The sequence below is a fragment of the Bidens hawaiensis genome, unplaced genomic scaffold (genome assembly GCF_021521415.1).
Source record: "Bidens hawaiensis isolate Kalapana, Puna unplaced genomic scaffold, B.hawaiensis_p1.1 tig00019324_1, whole genome shotgun sequence".
Classification (NCBI taxonomy): Eukaryota; Viridiplantae; Streptophyta; class Magnoliopsida; order Asterales; family Asteraceae; genus Bidens; species Bidens hawaiensis.
This window is the reverse complement of record NW_027492931.1, coordinates 447,793-457,822: the sequence shown is the minus strand read 5'-3', so window position 1 is coordinate 457,822 and position 10,030 is coordinate 447,793.

The window sequence follows — 10,030 nt, the reverse complement described above, 5'->3', positions numbered from 1 at the left end:
CAGATTTTGATTACTCAAGAAAGAATTCATGGGAAGAGAAAGAGAGACACAGATGATAGTGAATCAGATTTTGAGGAGGATCTGCATCGGTTGGTTCGCCGGGCGAGAAGGGCGAGAACGGGTGAAGGATCGGGAGCTGGTGAGAGCTCGAGGGTGGTTCGTTTTTCTCCACCCGCACTGTCTGGTATGACTATGGTCCCTACATCATTGACAGTTACAGGGCCGATCACCTCGGGTGTTCCCGTGTTGACTACCTCATCCTCCTTTGGCATTCCACCCACTACATTTCAACTCTCGGTTCCAGAGATTGTGTCCTTGCCCCCTTCAACTCTTACTCCATCGGAGGTCGTTGCAAGGTTTGTTGAGTCGACGGTTGTTGCCACCGCGGGATTATCTGTTACGATACCACATGCGGTTATGTTTCCACCTGTTTCTGATGTGCCGGTTACCTTGGGAATCCCTCCTCCGTACGCTCAAGACATTTCACATATGAGGTTTGATTTCGATGCAACCCTATCCGACTCGGAAAGAATAGCAGCTCTTGAAAGGGTCGTGGCAGAACAGTCAAGAGTAAATCTGATCCAGACTCACGCTATTCAGCGCCTCATTGCAGAGAATCAAATTCAGTCGTCCCTCCTGATTGAGCATGGTAAAATTTTTGATGCCTTGAAACAGTTCTTGGCATCTCAGGGGGAGACGAGCTGTAAGGGTGACGAGCTGAGGTCGAAGAAGAGAAACGATCGAGACGATGATCCCAATGCATCGAAAGATGCAGGTGGAGAGTTGCCAAGAACTGAACAAGATCTTGGGACTTCCACAACTCAGGGGGAGTCAACTGGTGCAACTGGCGGATCGGGGGTGATGACGTGGTGGTAGTGGATGCTGAGGAGGTGTTAGATGATGATGTTATAGGTGATGATGATGTGTTACCGTTGGAAGAGATCGAGAAGATAGGGGCTGAGATCGTGATTGACAATGAAGTTGAAGAAGGAGAGATTGTGGAGGATAACATTGAGCATGAAATTCCCGAAGTTGAAAAGCCAGATATGGGTCAAGATATGGGAAACGATGAGACTGATTGGGAAGAGCAGCCGAGATGGAAAGAAGGCTACGCTCATTGGTTCGTAAAGACTAAGAAACCGGCGGTCCCTACTATGTTCAAGAAAAGTTACAACATCAAAGGGTATGCTGAATCGAAAAAGGGGATTATTTGTTGGTTATATGATGAGCAGTTGAGGCTCTTTGTGATTAAACGTTATGATGGGGTTCAGTATTTCAAGAGGTTGTTGAAGTCGTTGAATACTTTGCCTGACTGTGAGGTGAGGGACTTAGCCAAGTTGGGGTTGATTAACAAGAGTGATGACAACATGGCTAGGATTATTGGGAAGATAGTCTGGAAAGAAAGCATAAAGGAGAAAAAGTTCGAGCTGTTGAAACCGCAGAAAGGAAAGCTAGTTGAAGATAAAGACAGAGGCATGAGAGCTGATGGCAAGCCTTGGATGATAATGAAGTATAAGCCGATCCGGTGTCTAAAAGAAGTGCCGATGAAACAAATGCCCAAGGATGTGCTAAAGGATCTGAAATGGTGGTACGTTGATAGTGAAACAACTGAAGCAGTGATGGAGGATGAAGATGAACAAGAGTTGCTGAGAGTGTATGATCCTATGCACTTGGTGAATTTGTCTCAAGCAGACTTGCAGATGCTGAACGAGAAAAAGATATTTTACATTCCTGCTTGGAAAGAAGAAGCCAAGAAATATCAAAGAGTAGTTTCAGTTTGCGTACGAGAAGGCGTTCATGCTTGAAGACGGGAGATACGAGAGTTTGGGGATTACAGGACATGTGTTTGAAGATAGAGATATGAAGCTACTGCCAAGGGGGAGTCTGTTGGTGCATGATGTCAGTATTTCAGTATCTAGTGTCTATAATCGTGTTATTTGGTTTTGTTATGTGTTAGTTAAGTTGTTTCACAAGTTCGCCCATCATAAGCGAACTTGTGGTTTAAGCGAAGTTAGTGACAACTTCGCCTAGCATGTTAGGCGAAGTTGTCGAATGATATATAGGTATAGCTACGGCTTATTTTATATGTAACGATTTAGTACGTGTAATCGGTGATTGAGATATCACGTGTGTCATTAGTTGCAATACAACGTGTCTTTTGCGTATTGTAACGTGTGTTTGCTTGTGTTTAACGTATATCGCTTCTACGCTCGTATCGTCTTACGTAGGGATTCCGCACCTACGTAGAACGAGATATTTCCGCGTAGATCCGGCTAGGAACCTACAATCCCACTATTGGAACCATCGGCAACAGTGTAGCCAATGGTACCAAGTAGCCCGTAGGCGACCCTGAGAAACAACCTGGAAGTTGTGGTTAAAGTTTTGAACTCATTAGTACATTTTTGCATTCGACCTATAAATAAAACTTAGGAAACTTTTAGAAGAAAATTCTAAACCCCAATGGGCTGCATTTGGTAACGGTACCTCCATCCCAAAACTTTTGTGTCACCGTTCATTTTTGTTATTTGGGTCCAATCCATGAGACTAAGTCAGCACTAATTCTAATTGCTCCGGCCCAAGTGATTGATCAAAAGTTATTTCTTATGTTTTAATTGTTGAGCCCAACTTAATAATAATGTAGAGGTCATTTGGCCTTTTGGAATTTAATCTTGAAAATAATTCAACAACCCAAAAGAAAATGAAAGCCTGATTTTTTCTTCTCTTTCTTTTTTTTAAGATAATTCGCAAAATCTCCTCTTACCAGTCAAAATATCCTTAAATCACTTAAAATGCCCCCTGTAATATAAGTTTGGAAAATTGAATTTTAATAATCAAAACTATTGTTTATTGGCCAATATTAATCTCAACTAACAATGTGATTGGTGGCAATCCCAACTTTTAACTTTGTTACCAACAACAATCCCAATCTAACTAATAGTTAAATCCGTTTATTTTTGTTGACTTGGCGTGTAATGTGGCAATGACTTGACCCCAATATTTTAATTATTAATATTTATTATATTATAATAAATAATATTTAATATATAATATAATATTTAGTTCTTGGACTCAGAGCATCCCCTCCATTTTTTCCATCGCCGCCCTCTGATTATCCATCTTCATCACACCCTAACCGCCACCACTTCAATCACCATTGCCACTGTCACACCCCGAAAACCTTAATTAAACAGTGGAAGACTTTTGACCAAGTCGTTCGGGTTGTGACAGTCGGCGTTAGCCAATCATAATAAAATAATAATTAAAGTTTAACTTTTCAAAGTAACTTTATTATTATTAAAAACATAAGTTTACACGTGTATAAAAACACGGTTTTATCACATCCCAGATTATTCCCTATATTCAAACACCGCCCGCCTCTTTTCCTCCATCGTCACGAAGCCATCATTAGTTGCCTGAAAAGCATATTAAAATTCGTATGTCAACACAATGTATTGGTGAGTTTCCCTTTATAATAAAAATAGTCCAATGTATATATATAAATCGAAAACAACATCCATATAATGATCTTTTGTCATTATAAACCAATATCACTTTGTGTGTAATCGTCACTACACCCCGAATGATATAAAAAACATCCCGTGTATAATGGTCTACCGCCATTATAACACAAACCTGTGTGTGATGATCTACCGTCATTACATCACAAAAATAATAGGCATTTTACTTCTTTAACAAATCATGCTGTTGTAGACGAGCAAAGAATACAATATTACGTATGACTATCATAGTTGATAACCTGATACATACCAGACTCAAAATACGTCCACTTCTAACCCAACGCGATGGAAGTAGGGGCGTCACCCCGATAGATCCACCCATATTTCTGTGCACATTTCTAGGGTCAACTGTTATTTAGCCAACTAGACTCATCCCGCGTTTGACATGGTTTGTAAAATAAAACGCCTTTAAAATATCGATGAAATTAATATGTAATAAAGAATATGTTTTCCCCTCAAAACAATTATAAAAACATTTAAAAACAATTCCAGTTAAAAACGAGGGGGAGTTCTTAAAGAAACTTACGGTTTGAAGTCCTTTTCTCCAAAACTGCGTGTCCTATATTAGTACACGTTTTGTTAATAAAAACTTTTTTGAGTCTTAGTTTATAAAGTCTTTTATTTGTTATTACTAGTCTAATGTCCACGCAAGCATACAAGCAAGTAGAGTCCTAAAAGTTTAACACACGTATGGTTCGGTTTTTCGTTGACTATTGTTTATTAAGTAATTTAATTAATAAATAAATATAATATATAATTATATTAAATATTAGAGTTTTAGTTGCCGTAAGGTTAAGAAAATATTAATTTATTTATTTTTAATAATTCTTGTCGGTTTCGTCGGTTTTGCAGGTTTTGTCTGTTTCGGGTTTAAAAACGAACCGATCGGTATTTCGTATAAAAATTTTACATTCATGACTTGGAAAACACTTGTTACATATATATTAGTTAAGTTTTATAAGTTATTTTATAAAAACATATCATTTCTCATTTTTGTTAATATTTTCTTAAATTAGCAACGTTTGACGTTTTCGTATCGGTTTTTCCGACACGAACCGTCTAGGACCAAGTCTAGTCATTTTGTCTTCTTCTCACATGCTGTTCTAAAACAGTCCCTAACCTTTGTGTCGGTTCACGTTAAAAGTTGGTTTTTTCGACCGTTAAAGTTACCGACAAACGAACTAGACAAACCTAGCAATTTTAAACCAATGATCCAATGTATTAAATATACACACTATAACCTATAATTTATCCTTAATTTCCAGATTTGGTCATGTAATCTCAAATAGCACGTTTAAGTCGGATTTTAAGTTCCAAATTTGCAATTTGTGTTTATCAATAATATGAACAATCAAGTTTATCATTTTTCATATGAACACTTATCAAAATACAACTTAATTTTCCGGATTTCAACTAATATCAATAAGTCATTCAAATCATCAAGTTCATGCATTTCATAATTTCCTAAGTGTTTATTTGACAGAGTTTCTTATTATGGTAACTTTCAACTCTTGTTAACCTTTTTCAACACAATCTTTACAAGTATTATCAAGAAACAAACGTGTTTATCTCATTCAATTAGTTTGATCTAGATTTCATGCATCTTATTATTCTAATCAAGTTTTAATATCTTATCATTCACTTTTCCAAAGTCTCCATTCTTAGTAAGCAGTTAACAAGTAATTCATGTATTTTTATGTTTCTTGATCATAACTCAAGTTTATATAAATTTCTAGTATATAACCTATTCATTATTCATCCAATTCAAGTCAAATATCCCAAATATCATCATATTCCAATTTTTCATATTGAATAATTATTGAAGTTTCTAAAATTAGAATTGACCATAAGACTAGTTAGTTTAATTATTCTCCTAACATTTTATTCCATGAATCTCTAACATGCATTCGATCAATTAATCATCCATTTCAAATATTCACATCCTAGTTTCATATCGCAAAGGAGCATTCATGATAATTTTTGCAATTTAACAATTAAAGTTTCCTTAATTAGTAACTTTAACAATTTCTAAATTTTATCTTTCAATTTCATAAGTTTGATGGTTTAATCTAGCATGTATCCTATTCCATTTCATTTTAATCTCACCAATTTCATTAATTTATCTATTATATTCAATTACAATAAAAAATACCAAATTATCAATATGAACAAGTTCTTGACATCTTCAAATCAATTATTATCCATTCTATGATTCAAACTCTTTCAAGTAATCAAAATCACATCCTAACATTTAACAATCATTCATACAAATCATCAAGCTCATATGAATCTCAAACCCAATCATCTTTTATCCTAGGTTTTATATAGGTATAAAAATCACTTCTAATAAATTTTGGAAATCAAAAATCAACTTTAAGGTGAATGTTTGTATGCATGAGTAGGTTTAATGCTTCCACCCACATACATACACATATTCATAGCACACACACATGCACGGTTCACACACACATACACCCAAACCCATGATAATCAATCCTTCAATCCCAATCCCAACCCAAGAACATCAAATCTAGCTCATGAAATTATAAAACTTTAATCACAAACTCTACTTACTTGGGTTTTTTTTTATTAAGGATTAGGATGAAAGTCGGCTCTTGGCTTGGTTTTTTCTTGATTTCTCTTGATTTTCTTATTGAATTATTTGATTGTAGTTTTGTGAGTGTGTGTTATGTGATAATATGGATTTTGAAGATGATGGTGAAGTGGTGGTGATGGGTGGTTGGTTATATAGAGAGGGAGAAGAGGGAGTAGTGTGGTGAGGTGGATAGTAGATTGATGGTGTGTGTTGGTGAGGTTAATCCAACACACAATCTCTAGTTTTAGGTATAATGATGATGTTTGCATGGAGAGTGATTGAGTGGGAGTGAGTTGTCAAAGGAGATGAGGGAGAGGCCGACTAGGGGGGGGGGGTAAGGGTTGGTGAATAATAATATATATCTAGTCAAACGAAGTCCGTTTTAGATAATTTTTATCAGACTTTGAGCGAAACTAGATTACAGTCAATGCCTGTCTAATAACTTAGTTTTCTAAAAAACTTGATGTCGGGCTCTTACAATATCCTCTACTGGCTTTCGGTTACTTATTTTCTAATTTTTGCGATTTGAACCTTCTAAAATTAAGTTTATATACCATCATAACTACTTTAATGTATATTTTAATTTTTCGAGATCATTTTACCCCTTTAATGATTTATTTACTTTCCGACTTGTTACCGGGGTCATTCCACGTCAGGTTCGTTACGTGGCGCTTTTTGCACTTTTAGTTGACTTTGAAATGTCTAGATCACTAATAAAGAAGATTTTTCTCAAAATAACAAAATTTTATTGCTAATCGTGATTTATTAACGAAAAGTTTTGGCAAATGTTACAGCCATCGCTTGCAGTCAACTAAAAAACAAAGGGGGGGAAGGATTGGCCGGCGAGAAAGTGCGATGGATTCCAGCGATTCTTCTTGCAATATATGCAGGCTTTGGGATGGCAATCAGTGGCAGCTCAATTATCGTCGAGATTTTAAGATTAAAAAGATGGTGGTCGTATGATGAATCTGTAGAACAACAAATAAATTCTCAAATTCTTTTACGCCATGTTCTTGAGTTTTTTTAAAGGAGGGAAAGGAAAGGAAAACTAAGGATAGTTAAAAAATGGGTGTTCTTGAGTTTTTTATTAAAATGGAAAGGAAAGGAAAGGAGTAGGAGGAGTTGGGAGGGATTAAATTAATATATTTTCCCAGTAAGTTATCCTCCTAAAAATGGGATGATTACTAAGGATTACTATTTGTTACATAGTTATCCTTTCATTTCCTCTAATTTCCTTCCAACTCAAGAACACACCTAAATAAAAAAAAATTCCTTTCTGTTCCTTTCCCTTTTTTATCCTTCTTTTTCCTTTCATTTTCTTTCCTTAGTTAAAAACTCAAGAACAACTCCATATGCCCTAAAATAAGACGCACAACTACATCCTCAACAACGAACCTAAACTAATAATACATATAGCTAAATCATGATCAAATTAAGAATCATAGTGTGTGAAATAATAATAATGATGTACTTTGAATATATCAATATCTAGACGATGATGACGTCATCACTATCAACCTTTAGAGAAGCTCTGTTTTCGATACAACATTCCTCCAAATCAAAGGACAGAAACATTTAATAGATCTGTCATAAGAGATTATATAACTTCTCGTCGCCAGAAAAACGTAATTTTCTCCTAAATTAACACAGATCCGGGAACCTTGAGTGGTTGTGGTGGCTGAAATCAACCTCGAAATCTTGACCTCACTGAGAACCTCCCCAGAATCGAACTCAAAATCATGACTGATCCGAGAAGATCGCGGGAATCAACCGTGAATTCACGCTGGCCAATCCATCTCCCCCTTCATTTTTCCGGCCACTCTAAGAAGTTGTTGCAGGTTATGGAAATGGTGGTTGGAGTGGTGGTAGTGTGGTGATAGAGGTGGTGGTTAGGGTGGCTTAGGTGTGATGAAGATGATAACTGGTGTGGGTCAGTGACAATGGAAAATAGGAAGGATATTATTATATATTAAATATTATTTATTGTAATATAATAAATATCAATAATAAAAATAGTTTTATTGTCACATTGCACGCCATGTCAGCAAAAATAAACAGAGATAACTATTCGTTTGATTGGGATTGTTGTTGGTAACAAAACTAAAAGTTGAGATTGTCATCGGTCACATTGTTAGTTGAGATTAATATTGGCCAGTACTCAATAGTTTTGATTATTAAAATCCAATTTTCCTATAAGTTTCTAGCTAATATTCTAATCAAACATGAGCGTTTAAGTTGGTCTTTTCTACTAATCACAAAAAAACATGTGGCAAAAACACAATAACCCAAGTTAATAAAAATAGCGTCAGTTAATATCTATACTATATATAAAGAGAATCCCAAGAACCTCTTAATTTTAAAGAGGTACTATTTTGTTGCTCATTGTACTAGCCTTATTGCATGTCTTAAGTTGGTTAAGAGGGTAATATGATATTTAACCAAATACCATCACACGATGTAGTTTATTGTTTATAGTATACTTACATTTTTTACTCCTCAACTTTACTCAATTTATGTAAATTTAACGGATATTGGTTTTTAATACTCTCAACTTTCACCCGTTGGTAGATACCCCTCCCAATTTTTGATTTGTTACCCACCACTCCTAACTTTCACTATATTTGTTTCTTGCACTCTCGAACTTGACGGACCCTAACTCCGTTAGTGTAGATGCGATGTGGACGTTTCATGCTGAGGTGGCACACCTACATGTAAAACACCTATAAATTTAAAAAAAATTAAAGTGGAAATTAGTCTCTCTCTTTCAATGACTTAAACTCTCTTTATCTCTCTCTCATGCCGCCACCGCCACCACCACGCAACACCACTGTTACCATCAACACCCTCCACTACAACCATCAATCGTCTTCCCCCTCCATTGATGCCGCCGTCTACCACCTTTACTGCAACTAAAAACACTTTAAACACCTTATCTCTCTCAAAAACCCTTTACATCAACTGTCTCCCATCTCCACCGCTGCCAACAATACTACCGCCAACCATAAACGAACTATATTCATGGTTATCAGAAACCCAACTTGGCGCCCTAGGACAATAAAGGAGCCCTAATCATGACTTTCTGAAACCTAATCAGGGTGCATTTCTTCCCTTGCAGTGGCACCGACGTCGCTAGGGCAGGCAATCAAACATGATAGAACGATTATGGGTTGTTACCAAAACCCTTCGATGATAGTAACCTTAATCATGGTTTCAACGACATATCTAGAGAGAGATGATGAAGGTTTTCAGATGGGAGTGGGTTGTTGACCGGCGATTTGCAGATAGTGGTGGGTGGAGGTGGAAACAATGGTAGCCGTAGATGGGGAAGACGTGATGGACCAATCGTGGTGGTGATGGTTTTAATCTGTGGTGGTTTTATGCTATGGTGGCTCGTCGAAGAGGGAAGAACTATGGCAGTAGTGAACAAAACAAAGGGGAAATGGGGAGGTGGGGTTGGGTATTTTATTTTTAATCATTTATATATATTAATATGTTTTTAACTTTTTCAAAATAACTTTTAAATTTTTTTGAAAAGGGTATTTTTCAAGTAGGCACGCCACCTCAATCATAAAACGTCCACATCAGCATCTTCACTAACGGAGTTAGGGTCCGTTGAGTTCGGGAGTGCCAGAAACAAATAGAGTGGAAGTTAGGAGTGGTGGGTAACAAATTGAAAGTTGGGAGTGCTATTTACCAACGTGTGAAAGTTGAGAGTATTAAAACCAATATCCCTAAATTTAAACAATATTTACTTTTCCACCCCCTTATGTTTATCCATAATTCCTCAATTTCTATTTTATTTTGTTTTCCTCATATATCTTTTAATAAACTACGTTTTAAAAAAAATCAAGCATGCCATTGCGACGTGCTTATTTTTGCCAACGTTTCAATGTTAATTTTATTGAATATCGAGTTG